The sequence below is a fragment of the Lissotriton vulgaris genome, chromosome 2_2, assembly GCF_964263255.1.
Source record: "Lissotriton vulgaris chromosome 2_2, aLisVul1.2, whole genome shotgun sequence".
Taxonomy (NCBI): domain Eukaryota; kingdom Metazoa; phylum Chordata; class Amphibia; order Caudata; family Salamandridae; genus Lissotriton; species Lissotriton vulgaris.
Genome location: NC_141688.1, coordinates 13,129,966 through 13,149,413, shown reverse-complemented (window position 1 = coordinate 13,149,413; position 19,448 = coordinate 13,129,966). Strand labels below are relative to the sequence as shown.

Sequence of the window (19,448 nt, the reverse complement as noted above, 5' to 3'; positions counted from 1 at the left end):
TTGCTGGTCTGATGGGAATGATGTAACATACTGATGAATGTATTGTTGCGCAGCGCAAGTCGATAAGATAACTCGTGTGGGGGCAATTCACTGAAAGTATGCTCAGCAGTGTTATTTGAAGAAGAATGTGCACGTGTGAAAATAGGAAAGTACATGTGTAGCAATATGCTTGCAGCAATAATCATAAGACTCAGAAAAAACATGATCAATAACGTCACAATGCTTGCGGCCCTCCACTTTCACTGCTGTCCTTGTTGTTAATAACACAAGCTTCGGCTCCTGCCAACGGGGCTCCAGCGGACTCCTCCTGTCGAAATTCCGTACCAGCACCAGATCCCCAGGAACGATCTTGTGTGGCTTCACCTCGGTGTTGTCGGGAAAGGCTGCAGCTACCTGTGAACGACATGATTGTAGTGCAGACATCAAGGAGGCAAGGTAATCTGTCAGCATATTACAGTCAACATCTGTGATCTTACGAGGCAGAGGCGTCCCCCACATATTCGGTGGCCTACCAAAGACCACCTCATACGGGGATAGCCCTGTTCTTGAATGTGCTATCATTCTCATGTAAAAGAGTGCAACTGGTAAAGCTACTATCCAGTCAACGCCTTTCTCTCTACATATCTTGGCAAGACGTGTTTTCAGGGTCTGATTATGTCTCTCTACGAGACCTGCTGCTTCGGGATGTCGGACACAGTGGAACTTCCACTGATAACCTAGCAGGAGTGATACCTGCTTCATAAGCTCGGACGAAAATGGCTGACCATTATCTGAGTACACGATACGGGGCAAACCATACCTGGGGAAAAATTCACGTACCAGCTGCTTGGCAGTGGTCGGAGCAGTGTAATCTGGGACTGGATATGCTTCTGTCCAACGGGAAAGTGCACATACCACTACGAGGACATATTTGAATCCTCGACAACGTTCCATCTGGATATAATCCATCTGGAGGACTTCAAAAGGGTGATCGGGAGGATGAAATCCACCTTGCTCTACGGGAATGCCTTTACCTGGGTTGAACTAACAACAGATCATGCAAGTACGCACTTTCTGTTTTGCTGCTGCTCGTAAATGCTTATTGAACCAAATGTTTTGAATACTGTCTAACATGGCTTTTTCTCCTAAATGTGCAGGACTATGTACTGTGTTAATGATAACTTGAACCATCGAGTCGGGGAGAAACCATGTGGCTTTTCCCTTCGTCATCCATCCCTGTTCTGTCTGGATCCCTCCTAGTTCAGTCCATTTCTTGATTTCGTCTGGTGTAGCATGTGTCTGTATGTCAATTACATCTAGGGCGGGATCCCTAACTGTCATGCAATGTGTCGGTGTCGGAACTATTGTCTTTGTCGGGTCAGTTGCGTGAGTCTGAGTCTGAGCTGTATGCTTGGCTGTACGATCTGCCAGGTCGTTACCCTGGGAAATGGTATCTGTAACTTTCGTATGTGCTTTGCACTTCATGATGGATATCGCTGTAGGCAAATGTATTGCTTCTAACAGAGCTTGAATGAGGGGACCGTGCTGGATCTTGGCTCCGTGAGAGGTCAAGAAACCTCTCTCTCGCCAGAGTACACCGAAGTCGTGTACGACTCCGAAGGCATAACGGGAGTCTGTGTATATGTTAACTTTCTTATTCTTTGCTCGAATACAGGCTTGAGTCAGAGCGATCAGCTCTGCTGCTTGGGCTGACAGGGTGTCAATACAATTCGTTTCTATGACTTCAGTTTCTGTCGTTACTGCATATGCGGCCACTAACTCTCCTGTACTTGTTCTCATACATCAACCATCCACATAAAGTGTCAGGTCTGGATCTGGTAATGCAATGTCTGTCAAGTCTTGTTTGGGTTTCGTCGTAATGGTAATGATTTCAACACAATCATGTGCCAAAGGGTCTGTCTCACTTAATGGCAAAAGTGTAGCTGGATTCAATGTATTGCAACGTCTGATTTCTATGTGTGGCTGAAACAATGTCAATTCATAACCTGTCAATCGTGCTATAGTCAAGTGCTGAGTCTGTGTCCTGTTTAAAAGAACCTCCACGGAATGTGGAACTTGTACTGTCAATTGGTGTCCTAACACTATGGAATCACTTTGTCTGATTGCTAGAGCTGTTGCTGCCACAGATTTCAAGCACGCAGGCAGAGCCTGGGCTACTGGATCTAATGTACTAGAAAAATAAGCACACGGTTTGTGTGAGCCTGCTTGATCCTGGGTGAGTACTGATAATGCAGTACCTTCGCGTTCTGTGACAAAAAGTGTAAAAGGTTTACTGTAACATGGTGTCGCTAAAACAGGTGCTTGACATAGGGCTTTCTTCAGATCGTCAAAAGCATGTGTATGTTCCTGAGTCCAAGGGAGGACAGTCGAAGACGCTGCCTCCTGAGTTGTCAACTGTATGAGTGGCTTGGCTAGAAATGCATACTGAGGGATCCATTGTCTACAGTAAGAAGTGAGGCCTATAAAGGCCCGTACCTCCTTTTGTGTCTTGGGTTGTGACATGTTTACAATTAACTGGATATGGTCAGGTGTTAGCTGTCTCCCCCCTTTGGACAGCAAGTGCCCAAGGTATACCACTTGCTGAACACAGAATTGCAGCTTCGAAGGAGACACCTTGTGTCCCTTGTCAGCCAAGAAATACAAAACTGTCAGTGATGCTTGTTCACATTCTGGTTCACTACGGGCGGTGATCAATAGATCATCGACGTACTGGAGTAGAGCAGTGTCGTCAGGCATATGAATACTGTCAAGTTGTCTTTTCAATGCTTGGCTATAGATGCTGGGGCTTTCTGTGAATCCTTGAGGTGCGCGCGCAAATTTGAAGCTTCGGCCCTTTAAACAGAATCCGAAAAGATATTGGCTTTCCGGATCAATTGGGACACTAAAAAAGGCGTTCTTCAGATCAATTACAGTAAAGAACGTTGCCTCTGAATCAATAGCTGTCAATAATGAAGAGATGTCTGGAACCACAGGGTACTGCGGTACAATGCATTTGTTCAATTCTCGTAAATCGATCACTAATCGATAAACTGGAGGTGCATTTGGATCAGTACGTTTAAGAATCGGAATGATAGGGGAATTACATAGATTGGAGTAAGTTTCTACAACCACTCCTTGTGCAATGAGCTCGTCAATGATTTTCAGTAAAGCCACTACATCATCTGGGGGTAACTTGTATTGTTGGATTCGTGGTAGTACTACTCCTGGCTTGAGTGTGACACGATATGGAGTGATGTGCATACAACCTACATCAGTGGGGCCTTGTGCCCATAAATGTGCAGGAACATTCTGTAATCTGGAATCAATATCTCTCAACACATAGTGACCCTTAAAGTCACGCAAAAACAATCTTACTCCTTCCGGAGAACAACAAATGACAGCTCCTAGAGCTTTCAGTGTCTTGATACCTAATAAGTTTTCTGGACATGATTTCGAGAGCAATAAATCTGTAGTGCGAGACAACAGACCAACTGAAAGGGGAACTGGTTTCGATACTTCATTTACAATAGGCTTTCCTGAAAATCCAAGGGAAACATTCTGTGAGCCTGAGAGGGGTGCCCCTGGAACCTCGTCGTGACTGATTGTTGTCCTGCTTGCCCCTGTGTCAATCAAAAACTTTCTATCCTTTCCTAATACCTGACTATGTACATAAGGACCCTCTTGATCTACAGGAACCTCAATAAGAGGCAAGCCAACCTCCCTCTCTAGGCTGTTTCATGTGTATCGCTGGTAATCGGGATAATCAGTTTGAGCATATTGGTACATCTGCTGTGTTGTATGTTGTGTTGCGGCAATCGGTTGTGGCTGTGGTACTGCTACGGTCTGTACTGTCTGTTGTGGGGCATGCATAGGCTGTACATTCTGTGTAACGTGTTGTTGGGCCTGGTCCTGTCTAGGAGGACGCGGTCTCTCTTTAGTTTTACCTGTAGATATATTGTGTTTCAAAACTGCACAATCGTTTACATAGTGACCTGGCTGTTTACAATAGTTGCATGTCCCTTTAACAGGAGCTGCCGAATTATTGGACTGTGTCATGCCATTTTTCTGACCGTCAGCTGGAACTGACTGAGCAACGAGCATTTTCATTTTCGTGTCTTTCATACGTCTTTGTTCGTGATCATGTTCTTCCCTTATTCTGTTCTGGTGGTACTGTAACATCTGTAACATTTGAGAAGGCGTGTTTGCTTGCCATGTGCTCTCGACTTTTAATACACGATTCTTAACTTGGGGCAGAGAATTCTCGACTAATTTGGATACAAAAAGGTGTGGGTATGACTCGCTACTTGTTTTCAGGCCACTATTAATAATGAAACATTTCTCAAATCGGGAATAAAAATCACTAGTGTCTTCATCGGGTTTCTGTTTGCAGGCTGAGATTGCATCCCAATCCTCCTTTTTAGTTGCCAACAACCTTGGCAATTCTTGCACTAATAATCCTGGTAGTGCTTTAGTATGGTCCCCAAGACCTAAACCTGGGGTTCGGCCAGTTTCTTCTGTTTCTAGTAAAGCCCAATTAATCTTTTTGTCTCCCACCTCCCATTCTTTTTCTTTGAGTTTCTCGTAAATACCGGCAGGCAATAGTACTTTCAATATTTTCATAATGTCGGGATAGGTGTAATCTCCCATGAGTAACATGTCTTTTAGTTCACGATGGAAACCTGCTGGGTCTTTATCATGACTAGGCACTATTTTCTTCATTTCTAACAATTCCATTTTAGTTAAGGGTGTGTATACAAATACACGTTCTAATGAATTATCTGGCTTCCTGATCGGGTGTACCTCTCGCAAGGGATTCTGTCTGTCTATGTAGAACATTTTTCTTTCGGGAGGTGGAGCTGAAACAAACTGTGGATTCAGGAAGGCACTATATCTGTGTCGATGTTCTAAAATTACTTTAATTAAATCGGTACCCAGGCCTCTCCATTTATTCGTGAGTAACTCTACTAGTACATCAGGTAGGGGACCTGGATCAGAATGTTGGCTCTTATACAACGTAAGAAGGTGCTGTATCATATACATACCAGCTAGTCGCTGTTCGTCTGGAGAAAGATTCAAAAATGTTTGCGCTAATGCGTCATCATTATATCTATCGGAATTGTCAGCCCATTGTACTGCTGACCTAGCTAATTCTTGTTCATCCATGGAATTGAGTACATGGTACCCCATTCGTTCTTGAAGTACTTTATCGGTAGCCTGAAATAGATGTTCAGGAGTCTTCGGATTTGACATAGCAGAGTGAAAAAGTCTCTTGCTTTCTGGTCGTATCATCTTATTAAAAGGTCTACCCTTTCCTACATATGCTACCGTACCTATGTCTTCTTCTAGCTCATCCTCCTCTGAGGATTTAGGCTTGTCACTGTCTGCTTCACTTTCAGCTTGCTCTCTTTCATGAAATACTGTTATTTCTTTACGTATTTTTCTGTACATGGCCTCTATACATTTCTTTTTATCATGTTTTCCGTCTGCAATATTCTGACCCCATGTAGTTAGTACCTCCATCTCTTCTTTATTTACACCAGGCCGGTCTCGTTCTCTTATGAAACAGTTTATGAGAAATCTTAAAATCATACTTTGAATGTCTACTTTCTGATGTGTCATGGCCTCGTAAATACACTCCTGACCCTCCCCAGTCTGAACAAAACAATATATCCTGTCTAGATAATCTGTCATTCCTGGAAATAGAACCAAAAAGTTTGCAGCACGTCTTATACGTATTGAGGCTAATAACATGCAACCATCTTTGCCTGGTACTGGATCATATCTACAGTCTGTAAGATACTCTTTGAGCTTTTCAATTGTGACTGGTTTCGGAGTACGTTGCATTGCTAGTTCTCTAATAGTTAATCGCTGTACTGGTGGAGGGGTATGGTAACCTCCTGATGTACCTCCTGAGGCGGAGGCTTGAGCATCACCTGTCTGTAGGGTCAGTGCTTGCTGTAACTGTGTTGGAACCTGGACCGTGCCAGACCCAAAAGGATTAAGCGGATTAATAGGGGGTGCAGGAGGGGTCTGCGGTTGCGGACCTGGGGGCTGACGATCGGCGGGTGGTACAGGTGCAGGTGGGACATTCGTATATTCGGGAGCTACGTCGTCTAAATAGGAAGAAAGGAAAATATCTGCTGCGGTCTTGTGACGTAATTTAGTCGGAACCAATGGAGGGGGCAGATCTTTCGGTATTTCCGGGGTCGCTTTAGGCAGGCCCTCGGCCAGGACTGGATACAATCCTGTCATAATGGCATTACTCCGTCTATCGTGTTGTTCCATTCTAACTCGTTCTCCTTCTTCTAGTAGTTCTTTTTCTTTGGCTTTTTCAGAATCCTCTCTACTTTTCTCTGCTTTTCTAAGTGCTTTCTCTGTCCGTCTGTGTGATTCTTTACGCCATAGTTCAATGGCATCTTTCTGTGACTGTCTGGCTTTCTTTTTCCACAACGCTTCTTCTACTCTCATGATGCACTCGGCATCCCATGTCCCTGTAGCGGGCCATCTCTGATTCTCTGCTAAATCCTTAGTGTAATCCACCCACAAGTCGAGATATAATACAGCGTCTAAGCCGTGCTTGTGGTACATAAAATAGCCGGGAGTGTCCCTGGGTGGGATGGGAACAGCTTCCTCGAGTATCCCTTTTCTAGTTCCTATCTGTCTCAGATTAGAAAACAGTGGCATTCTGAACCTTGATACTTACTCGGACTCGGACACAACTAATACAATAAACACAGTAATGAAGATCAAACAGTCACTCATACCACGACATTAAAACACATTAAAACATTTCGGAACGGACAATAACCTGATAACTTGATACTTGATATACTGCTAAACAGTACAGATACACTGCTAAAACAGTGCAGACCGGGTCTGTGTACCCAAACCCGTCTTGACCGGACACAAATTAATGCACCCGTCTAGATGCGTCCCCAGCAACGGTACTCACCGGGAAGCACGGAACGGAAGGCCTCGGAAACTCGACACTGGACTGGACCGGACTGGACTCGACTCGACTCGTGACGTAGGTACTTCAGAACTGGTGGGCCTTTGAACACCTCGGACCTTGCTCTCTCGGCTGGGCTCTGGTCGGGATCCTCCGCACTCCTCACCGCCTCGTCTGGGTGTCGATCGCAGTCTCAGTCACCTCCGTTGGCCTGAGGGAGATACAGGAAATCCTGCGGGTACGCGTAGTTGTCCGTCACGGCTGTGGCAGGGGGCTAGGCCTGCAACGCACCGCCGGCGCGTAAGGTGGGGGAGGGGTCCCTGTTCGGGCGCCAAATTATGTGGTAAATAAAGATTTACCTATGCGGAATTTCTATGCGGTAAAGTTCAATAAGAATAACTCAATCAAAAATGAGAGGCAGAGTCCGTGGCATCTGAGTTTATAAGGGTTTTATTCCATAAAATGGAATTGGTTCGAACCAGGTATCATGTTCCATCACCACGAAGGTTCAGGATGGGATAGACAATGCTTTATTAACAGAGTACAATATATATAGTAAATGCATACAATGGTGATGGATACAGAAGGCGTAACAGCTGAGAGAAAAGAGATAAGAACACATGTACGTAACAGAAGGCGTGCACGAGGGCGTACACGGAGGTGTGTGCTAGAAACATCACATGAGAGTGTCACAGGTGGGTGGATCCATAGAGGAATCCTGCAGTGTCAGCAGAAATATATGGCAGAGATGCGCGCGCAGCAGCATGACGTGTGATTGACGTGGAACTGGAGGGTGAAGGGGACTTGACATTTAGCACTATACGTGGAGACAGAAGTCTGGCGTGTCAGAACAACCTAAACCCAAATCATATCTAATATCTTGTGTTTGAGGAACTGTATTATCTAGAAGGAAAAGGTCTCTCGGGCAAAGGTTATTCTATACTGACTGCTAGTGCATGCATATGTGACTACGTGTCTACGTGAAATGCGAGGGGCCATGGGCCTACCATGGTAACGGGAGCAATGAATTACTTGCACGGAGACAGAAAGGCCGGGCCCTTTGCTCTGCAGCTGGGGAGATGTTTTCCTAAATCACTAGACAGGAATGTATTTTCGAGGAGCGGAGCAGATAACTTGAAGGCAAAATACAGTCTTGGCAGGCAAGTAGGCCGAGCCGGGCACCGCTCGCCGCACAGGGAGTAGGGTAAGGGTCATGGATGCAGATCCAGGCTGCAGCTTTCAGAGGCAGAAGGCAGAAAGGGCTCAATGGCAGAAATCAGGGCCTAGCTCGCCAGAGCCAGGAAAACGTGAAAGTGCACCATGTAAAGACGGTGGCACGGCATACTTAGGAACTGAATTTTCGACCCATTCATGGTGGATCTGAAAGAGGACATGTTAACGTTGGACGCAAATGTATTTGCGTCTTCATAGCTGGTTGTGGAGGGAACATACATGTACTTGAAGCACGTACATGGAGCCGTTGGGGTCTACGTTAGGGGACACAATTGACCATAAAAATTCATATTACCTCAAATGGGTCATGGTGTAATGTAACTGGTGAGAACTTAAAGCACTCCAATCCCATCAGGTGTTGTTAGCACTATGGCAAGTAGGAGGATGGAACAATTGCTTCAATGCCATTGGATTGTGCAAATAAATAAATAAAAGCAGTAGTGATGCGGGAAGTAGTCGGCGACGGGTCAAGCAGGGAAGCCGGGTAGCAGGAGGGGGTGGGGAGATAGTCGGAAGAAGCAGCAATGAAGGGGGATTAACATACCCTAATTGAAGCAGGATTAGCGACAACAGTGAAAGTGTAATTGTAGAAAGTAACTGGTGAGCACTTCAAGTGCTCATACCATTGGCTTGTTTTCACGCTATGGCAAGACAGAGGATGGGGCGAACTCTCCAATATCAACAGATTGTGCAAAAAATACAATCAAGTGCTGTTTGTGTTTTAACAACTTTTCACACAATGCATTAGTTTATGAACATGTGCATGGATTTTAGTGGTATGTGTACAAGAGAGACTGCCTCAAAACACAACTACTGGAGTGCTTGAAAACAAATAAAAAAATAGCTCTGCAAACTGGAGCACTGTGTAAAGACAATTATACTTGGTCCATGCGCTATGCGAAGGAAATAGCGCTTTGAGCAGGTAGGGGGCACACATGAACACAAGATGAGGGCATGACACCCGTATACCATAACGAACGGCATCATAGAAAACGAGAGTGACACTGAACCAATTGTAGGAGATGAGTCGCCTGTATGCCCACAGCGAGAACACAATACGTCTCTTTGAGACAGGACATGCGCTGTCTAGCCAAGACCTAAAAATGAAGTTGAAAAATGCATTCTTGATGCACAATTACACATTTTAAAAAATGTATCCTTCCCTTACAGCCAAGCATGTTTTGGGAACTTACATTCCTTGTCCAACCATAGAAGAGGATTTCCTCCAGTTCTTTTCAGAAGCAAATATCCGAGCATTTCCAGAGTGGGAAAGAGTGAAAGAGGACTTCACAAACTTAAATTGCAGACCACGCCCTGCTCCTGACACTTCCCAGGCTTGTATGAGACATACTCCTGTGTAAAGGTACATAGTTGAGTGTACAATTATAGTCGAATACATGGGTTAACTAAAGGCAATGAGTAAAGTATTTGTGCAACACTTCAAACAGTAACACAGTGAAAACACAGTGGAAGAAGATCCCACACCAGATTAGAAAAAAAAATCATTTGTAATAAATAAAACAAGACCAAAACGTCAAAAATCAATCAGTAGAACCGGAGATATGTAATTTGAAAAATTTCAGGGAAAATAACACCAAAAAGCCTAAAGCGGCAACTGTGGATATCTTGCTCGCTCGTGCTGGGACGTAGTCAAAAGTTAAAGCTGATCAACTCAGTTAGACCCACTGAACAAGAGCACCTTAACTCAGGTTGTGGAGCATTGCAAAGCTTCCTCGCCGCGAATGTGTCGCCCAGCAGGGCAATGCATTAGTTTCGAGGAGCTGTGAAACTACAATGCAAGGTCCTGCTTTGTTGTCGACGAGGGCTTCCAATGACTAGCCAGGCATTAAAGATGCATGCATTGCTCAATCGAGGTAATGCATCTGGTCTGAAGCACTGTGCGGCTGCGATGCGAGTACCTGCGTCATCGTCGAGATTGCTGTCGACGAAGGGTTTGTGATGCGGGTTACCAGGTCGATGCAGAGTCCTTAGTGTCGAGAGAACCCTCGCAGTATATCTGATGCTTTGTTTCTGCCAAAGATTGCACTGTGTAGGAGTGGCGATGCATTGGTTCTGCTTAGTCTCCAGATGGGCTGGTCGATCACCTTCAGGCCAACTTCCAAGAGTCCAGGACTCGGGTGGCATCACTTGGCAAGGTAGGATTCAGAGATGGCAGAGTCCAGTTACTGGGGTTAAGGTTGTCAGAGCCTTCTGTCCTGAGGCTCCACTCATGAGGCCAGCCAACTAGCCCTTGCAGTCACTTTGGAGTACTGGGTTCAACTGATTCAGGTCCAGTCCTTCTCACCCAGGCAAGAGGGCAGCAGGGCTGCAGTCCTTCATAGCAGCAGTACATCAGTGTGGCAGCACAGCAGTGCTTCTTCCTGGCAAAGTATCCAGAGGTCCAGAAGTGTACTAAAGGGTTGGTGTCTGAGGCCCAATATTTATATTCAGTTCTGCCTTTGAAGTAAGAGAAACTTCTAGAGGTTTCCTTTTGAAGTCCCCAGGCATCCTGCCTTTCTTTTCCTGGCTCCACACTGACTACAAGGGGTTATGCACCCCTTTGTGTTGAGGCTGGACACAGCCTATTCAAATGTAAAAGGGCTGTGCCAAGGGCCACCCTCCAATCCTGCCAGTGATGGCCCATCCAGGCAAACCGAAGCTCTCTATTGTGTACCTGTCTAGGAGGAATATGCAAAGCCCAATTTTCAGCTTCACCCAGGGCCGGACTTGGAACCACAACCGGCCCTGGCAAAGTGCTCGGCCGCCCGCCCCACCCCTCCCCACTCGGGGGGGGGGGGGGTGGAGGTGCCAACGAGCTCTTTGCCGGTGGCCTTTGGCCGGTTTTTGGCCTATTTTGGTACAGGGCCGATTTTGCAGTATGCTGCAAAAACGGCCCTGTAACAAAAGGGGCCCCCAGGGGCCCAAAACCGGCCTCCACCCATGCGGCTCACCGGGGGTTTGCCCGGTGCCCGCTATGGTCAGTCCGGCCCTGGCTACACCCAGTCATGTGACCCAGGGACAGAATACGGGTACTAAATGGCTCAGACAGGAAAATGCTGACTTTCTAAAAGTAAGAAAAGAAGGGGGGTCTGGACGTAATGCAGTGAGGAAAAAAGAGATAAAACCTGGCTGTCGATTTATGAGCCTCAATTTATTTTGGCAGATCACAGTGAAGACAATCAGCTCTTTCGCTTTAAGTATAACAAATCACACATATTTAAATATGTAGGCATCTACATAAAATGTTTTGGGTCATGTCTAAGTTAGATATACATCTGATATACCAAATAAATCATAAACACTTGAATGCATACATAATACAAGACAATGTGCAACAAAACGATATACAATTGTTGAAAACAAACAAGTGAATGTGTTCGGACGAAACCCCCCCTTGTTTTCTTCGTGTTATAGCGGGTTCGTCCCGCGAGGATGTAGCACCAGAATAGCCACTTAGAAAAATAGGTTCTAAGTTATGCAAAACAGGCTCCACAGGCCTGTGAGAGAATGTCTGAGCAGGATACACTATCATTTACCGAGACTCATATACAAAGTTTAATAACAGCACCATCCAGTATCTCATCCATAGCTCTCAGTACCACACCAAAACAACATAACGAAACAGAGAAATTGATTAGATTAAATAGGAAACACATCAGAACTGAACTTCATGGCCATTTTCTGTTGGAACACCTAAAAGCAGGCACCATTCCGTGGGGTCTGCAGGTGAAAAATATACCAGTGATCTTTACAGAGGACCCAGCTTACAATAAAGGCTTCAGTTTCCTTTCAACCAAGAGCAGTTGAGACCTTATAGTCCACACGATTAAAACGGCACAAGGAATCTGCCAAAAGGAAGTAGAAGAACTTAATGCCCTAATTAAAGCGATACATGACAACTACAATACAACAGAAGCCAAAGCTCTCTTAGAGAAGATCGATAAGGAAATTCAATCCTTTAAAGACAACAACCTCGAACTTTAAAGCGGACAATTTTGGAAAAAAATGCTAAGGCTTTCAAGATTGAAACAGTCTATCCATACTTGAAAGAAGATTATTACACCCAGGTAGAGGCACATTGGGCCTTAACTCAGTACTAAGGCAGATTTAGAAACAGATTGCTTACATTCTCTGAGACCTCGTCATTAGACTCTTCGGGTGAACCAGACCCCGTGAAGGAACATCTAAGAGACAGAATACATTTTTAGAAAAGGACATGCCAAAAAACTGTGTGAGGTTCAAAACCCAACCACAACCCTGGAAAATGCGAACTCGGAATAACTTTTACAAAAGGTAAAGGAAACCACCATCGTCAATTTGTCCTCCAAGCAACTATCAAAATATGAAGAGTCAGTCCTTGAATTAAGAATGAAATGTGTGCCAACGACAACTACTGACTTGGCCAATTTGAAAATAGAAGCTTTGGAATTCTGAAGAAAAATTAGACTGAAGGCATTCTTTCATAACAAGGCAAACAACATTAACCCTGAACCATTTGGGTTAAAGTAAAAGTCGAGCTTCATTCCACCGACACACAGTATCCCAAAGGAAATAGTAGCCTTAGATCACACAGTCCTGTCATCAATAACACAGCTTGAAAAAAAGAAGTATTTTTTCAAAACAAACATCTTCAAGCAACAACAGGCAGCTATAAAAGACCTACAAAATGATGACACAGTAGTAGTAAAACCCACAGACAAAGGGGGAGCTCTTGTCTTGTGGTCCAAAGATAAGTAACGACATGAAGAAAAACAGCCAAATACTCAACACAGAGTGGTACACACAACTGTCAGAAGACCCTATAATGCAAATAAAAAGTGAAATCAGCATTAAACTTAAATGTGGTCTAGAACAAGGGATTCTAGGCCCTAAAGTATTTGAATTCCTAAATAAGAAACATCCGAGAATCCCAGTGATATATTTTCCCCCGAAAATTCACAAAAATCTGCAACAACCACCTGGGAGACCGATGGTTTCGGGATGCGATTCGGTACTTGAACCGATAACGAAATATGTAGATGTCTTCCTGGAACCATTCATAGACCAAGTACCATCATATCTCAGAGACACTGTGGACTTCATCCCTAACATTGAGGGCCACCCGTTTGACTGTAAACAACAGTGGAGGATCTCTTTTGATATCAATTCTTAATATACTCAGATTCCGCAAGAGGAAGGCTTTGAATGTATAGAGTTCTACTTGGAAACACAACCAAAACCCCAAAGAGTTCCAACTGAGTTTATATTGAAGCTAGCAAGAATAGCCCTAAAAAGGAACTATTTCATTTGATGAAACGTTTTACATGCAAGTCAAAGGTACCACTATGGAGTGTTCTTATACCCCAGAAGTGGCGGTCCTCTACATGGCTTTATTTGAAGGCATAAACAAACAGTGGTCCGAGACCTATTATTTTAATCACGTAAAAAATCACAATTTAGTAAATTTTAAAGGCGTATGTTAATTTAACCGCCCTGATCAATTAATGAAGAAAAAATAGAGAATAGGCAACAGCAACAAACTCAAAGTATAAGAACAATATTTTTAATCTATTGTCGGGATTTGAACCGGAAACACAGTATACAATATTTCAATCTATTGTCAGGTTCTAGAAGCGAAATCACAGTTCACAATATTATGTACTTTTTTTGTGCATTGTCCCGTATTTAGAACGTGCAGTAGAGCAAAAAAGAGGTGTCAAAGAAAGGTGAACGTGATAAAGTGAACGGAAAGGAATCACACAGATTTAAGAGAATATATTTCAAGCAATTCAAAAGAAACACCAGCCAGATAAGGCCGGATCCATATATCCTGGCCACTTTAATTATTCAGCATAATTTCCCTAATTATTACTGGACAACTGATGTCAAGAAATGTCTGCACTATATCAACGAGGGTGATATAGTTAGTGGTCCAGGTTAGTTATTGAAATGTCGACGTTTCGACTCGACTAGCGGCCATACGGTCGTTTTATTCCTGGGCCATGCGAGTCTAAGACTTAGACTCGCATGGCCCAGGAATAAAACGACCGTATGGCCGCTAGTCGAGTCGAAACGTCGAAACGTCGACATTTCAATAACTAACCTGGACCACTAACTATATCACCCTCGTTGATATAGTGCAGACATTTCTTGACATCAGTTGTCCAGTAATAATTAGGGAAATTATGCTGAATAATTAAAGTGGTCAGGATATATGGATCCGGCCTTATCTGGCTGGTGTTTCTTTTGAATTGCTTGAAATATATTCTCTTAAATCTGTGTGATTCCTTTCCGTTCACTTTATCACGTTCACCTTTCTTTGACACCTCTTTTTTGCTCTACTGCACGTTCTAAATACGGGACAATGCACAAAAAAAGTACATAATATTGTGAACTGTGATTTCGCTTCTAGAACCTGACAATAGATTGAAATATTGTATACTGTGTTTCCGGTTCAAATCCCGACAATAGATTAAAAATATTGTTCTTATACTTTGAGTTTGCTGCTGTTGCCTATTCTCTATTTTTTCTTCATTAATTGATCAGGGCGGTTAAATTAACATACGCCTTTAAAATTTACTAAATTGTGATTTTTTACGTGATTAAAATAATAGGTCTCGGACCACTGTTTGTTTATACCAATACGTTACCCAGGTCCAGTACCGTCTGGGTCACCCCATTTCTTTAATGGTTTATTTGAAGGCAAGTGGATTTTCAACCATAATCCATACAGTGGAAATATTCCATCATGGTAACCTTACAATGACGATATCTGATGCCTATGGGATGGCACAGAAGATCAACTATCAACCTTCTTTGAATGGCTCAACAACAGACATGCTGATATCAAATTCAGCATGGATAAAATCAAGACCCGCCTAACATTCTTGGATGTAGAAGTGCTTATGCAAGATCAGAAGCTATCTACCACCTAACACCATAAACCCACAGATAATAATATAATCCTAAACTATCAAAGCTTTTCATCCCGTAGTCTTAAAGACAATCTGCCATACAGCCAACTATTGCGGATTAGGTGGAATTGCGCCTGCAAAGAAGATGTTATGGTGCACGCAGAAATTTTGTGTGGAGAATTAAAAGAAAGAGGTAACCCAAAGAAAGTGCTAAAACATGAGACAAAGAGAGCATGGTATACACCGTGGGAGGAATTACTTTTCAATAAAATTAAAAAGCCATTAGATAAGTTAGTATGTGTATCCACATTTGGCCCGCATACCCACAAATTCCGCAATGCGATTCTGAGTAATTGGCATATTCTTACTAACCTTGAATGCCCCATAAAAAGATCTCTGTGCGCAATAAAAAAAAAAGTATAGGACAGCAAATTATACGTGCCGATTTGAGAAATTCCAAAGTCAAGACAGATTTAAGAACTTTATGGAACCAGAAACCAGTGGAGGGGCACCATAAATGTGGTATTTATTCGGTGTGTGTCAATGCAATAGAAGGCAATGAATTCATACATGATTCCATCAAATGGGTACACAAAGAATTCACTAACTGCAAAACTAAGAACGTTGTGTACGCATCATTTGCCCATGTCCAAATCTGTATATAGGCAAATCAACTCAGCAGATAAATCAAAGGATTGTCCAACATTGTTCCAGAATTAAGCAAAAAGTGTTCACTGTGCCAATGGTACCCCACTTTATTGAGAAAGAACACTCTGAAAGGGACTGCGCATGGACAGTGCTGTCAGGAATGAAGCCACCACCCAGAGGAGGTGATGTAGATACATTACTGCAAAAGAGAGAAGCCTACCTCATACTAAAATATAACTGTGTAAACGACGGCTTAAACGAAATGTCTGACCTGCACCAAATTTTACGCTGAGCCCTCTGTAAATAATCAAATCTCTTGTTGACGGGCGCGCACATTCAGAAATTCCAACGGATGCGCGCACCGGTTCAATCATGCTCCTTAATCCAAAATAGAACTGGAAACAAGCAGAGACACCCAAAAACATAATATTACGATTAACAGAGTTGGAAACTGTTCAGCACAAGAACATGCACCAATTTGTTTAAATAAAAAAGGAATTCCGGTTTTACGGTTTCAAAATTACTTTATTGACTCTGACACGCTCCAATAAGTTGGTACGGTGCATGTAGTCGTAGATTACGCTTCTCAAAAAAATGCATATTTATGTAAGAAATCTGTTTATTGTCAGTAATCGGCCAGTAGACAATGCCGATGACACATTGCACGGCGAATCATCCGACCGTTTGACACACATTCATGTAAAACAGCATATCTTGAGACTATCAGTGCATAGTTGTATCTCAACAACAAGATACTACAAATCCCACAATGCCCCAGTCAAATAATGTTCTCTGCACTTCATGTACAACAGGAAATATAAGAAATCTTGGAGCCAGAAACTGAGTTTGTTTGTCTGGGGCAGTTAGAAGATTCACGCATAACTCAGCAGAAATAAAGCCTTCTTAGTAAGTTGAACAGAACGTTCAATGTCTTTAATATTTGGTACTTATGTATGTTGAGACAAGAGATTCAATTGTCTCTGAAGTCTCTTTACAGAGAAACTTTCCATCTTCTCGAACAACGTGTCATTTAAATATTAAGAATGCACGCGCTCGAAAGTAGGTGCCCGAAAGACTTTCACGCTTTGTCATAAACTGAACAGCAATGCCAGCGAGATATTAAAAACTTGTCAATCTATCTGTTGTTCCTAGTCAGCATAGTGACTGAACCGCAACATTAAAACTGCACTCAGGGGGGGGCGTGGTTTAGCGCCGCAGCAAGATGGCGGCTCGGGCTTGAGCTCCGCTCGAACGCAGAGCGTTCCTGAATATTTAAGCCTTTAAATCTGCTTCTCGGGACAGGTGGATGCCGGCATTCCTTTCCTGAAGGGTCGTGGCGGCACATGATGCTGATTTGATTGTGTTTTGGATGTCGGGTGGACCACGAGCATCATCGGCAATTTTCTTCATATTCCGACGCGAGCGGTCGCCATTTTGAATCGGCCGCTGCTCGCTAGAATTCCTCAGTGCCTCAGGTAAATGGAGCTCTTCAATCATGGCATTGTGATTCCTGGCTGCATTTATTTTATGTGTGCCCTCACTTCAGAATTTCACAGTTTTTCGAGGGAAGTTCTCCTCAGCACGTTTTTTACCTCATGAAAACGCTTTTTTGCCAAGCTTGGTCACCAGTTTATGAATATGAACCTTAGACTCTGCACTATATTATATAGAGTTTTCTCATGATTATGATATTTTTGCCTGCTGACATACTCTTTTCTGGCATACAGGTTATGGTTACTTTTTTGCCATTCCCTCCAGTACCTAACAGTCTATAGGTATTTGATTTACTAAATGCCCACCAAACTTGGCTGTTATGCTAATGAGGGAACCGGCATCGACCGTGTATCCGCAGTAGAGGCGAGTCGATATCCTGACTTGTACCGAAGCACCGCACCGTCGGTGCACTGCTTGAACGGCCATTGATGCCGATTCTGCATATTCCGTTTCCCGCTCCTTCGTTGTTGAAAGTGCGAATTTACACGCAACAAAAACGGGAAACGAGCTATACGTCTAGTATGAAATTCTCAACTGGATCCCATTAAGGACTTCCCTCGCAATTCTTGTTCACATGGTCCCAGCCTGGCACCAGTAACCACCGCGCTTCATACCCAGAAGTGCAAGAGACCTCACATGAGAGGCTTCTTACCCCCAAACCAGAGGCTTTTTTACTTTCAGGCATGTCTTGTGTATCTCTAAGTCCTGATGATGATCCCATGTAACTAATTGAGCAATAGGGATCGAAACGTCGACACTCACGAGTGGGGTTACACTCACGATATTGTTTATGAAATTGTGTATGCTCCATTCCAGGCGATACTGTCAGTACTCATTAATTTCTTTACAGTACCCTGCTTTGCTCCCTTCCTTTGCCTGAAAAGCACCCCTTTCACTCTACTCTTATTCCTCCTTTTTCTCTTTGTTAGTACGGCACAGGCTTGTGTCACGCTATTGTTCTACATTGTATATTTAACATTGTTTGTTGGAAAAAAAATTCTTACCCGGCTGGGTTAGGAAACCAGAACGTATAGTATTCCATTGTGTTCCTGTATTGATTCTAAATGAGCTAAGTACCTTTGTTTTTTATAACGTATGCTAATGAGGTATGTCATACCTTTCTGTTTTTGCTTTTTCTGCCTCTTTCAGTACAATGTGCTCCTCCTGAGCATATGGGAAGACTAAAATCGTTATTAAGAGTCAAATCCTCTTCTTCTCGACATTCCAGAATCGCTAATGAAGCTCCAATTGTTGCTAAAAATATGTGTACAGGCACTAAACCTAAAAGAGCTAAAATGACCCTCCTTCGCCCATCCTATTGTCTAAAAATCCCGTTCTGGACACAATTTTAGATGAGGTGAGGGGTTTGAAATCCTTTATGTCTACAGCAAATGACAAACTTCAACAGATAGAAGACAGATGGATTGGTAGGGAAACAAACGTTCTGGACATGGAACAACGCATTAGTGATCTTCAAGATGTATCTACGGAGATTCCAATCTTGGAACAAGAAATTCATTGTCTTAAACTCCACACTGAGAACTTGGAAAATCGAAATAGATGCAATAATCTGTGCCTTTATGGTTTACCAGAGAATATTGAAGGCAAGGACATGCTTCTTTTCCTCAAGAAATTACTATCAGAGCTACTTGAACTCCCTTCAATGCCTTCCGTAAATATGCAACGTGCTCATCGGCTAGGTCGTATTCAACCAAATGCCTCCAGACCTAGAGGAATTATTATGCTATTTTTAGAATTTACTTATCTCATGCGTGTCCTCTCGGCAGCTAAAACAAAATGTTGTCTCATCTGGTCAGGTCATACTATCTATTTATCACAGGATCTTTCTAACACGACTAATGGACGAAGAAAGGAATTTTTGGCTCTCCATCCTCAAATGAGACAGTTAAATATTCGTTATGGCATTCTTCATCCATGCCTTTGTAAAATTACTCATGATGGTTCCTCTCATACTTTTGATGATCCTTCTAAACTGAGAGCTTTTCTTCTTAGTCTGTCTCAACATTCAGCTACTGGCTCTTCTCCTCGTCGCTGAATCTCTTGCATCTGTTCCTTCTTTTTTTTCTCTATGATGGCTGTTCATGATTCTATTCTTTCCATCTTCATCTCTGTCGTTTTATCTTCCGTCTGTGCAGTTGCACCCCATGCATCTTTCTCTGATGTTTTCTCTTAGATCTGGATCTCTTTCCTTGATCTATCTTCTCTTTTTTCTATTCTCCCTTCTTTTTTCT

The 19,448-nt window shown here is 43.2% G+C and overlaps 1 protein-coding gene across 1 annotated transcript in view; it reads right to left on the bottom strand.

The window, feature by feature from the left end:
* LOC147728938 (dual oxidase maturation factor 1-like) overlaps positions 1–19,448 on the bottom strand; it is a 432,696-nt gene that overhangs the window by 359,387 nt on the left and 53,861 nt on the right. The window lies entirely within an intron of this gene.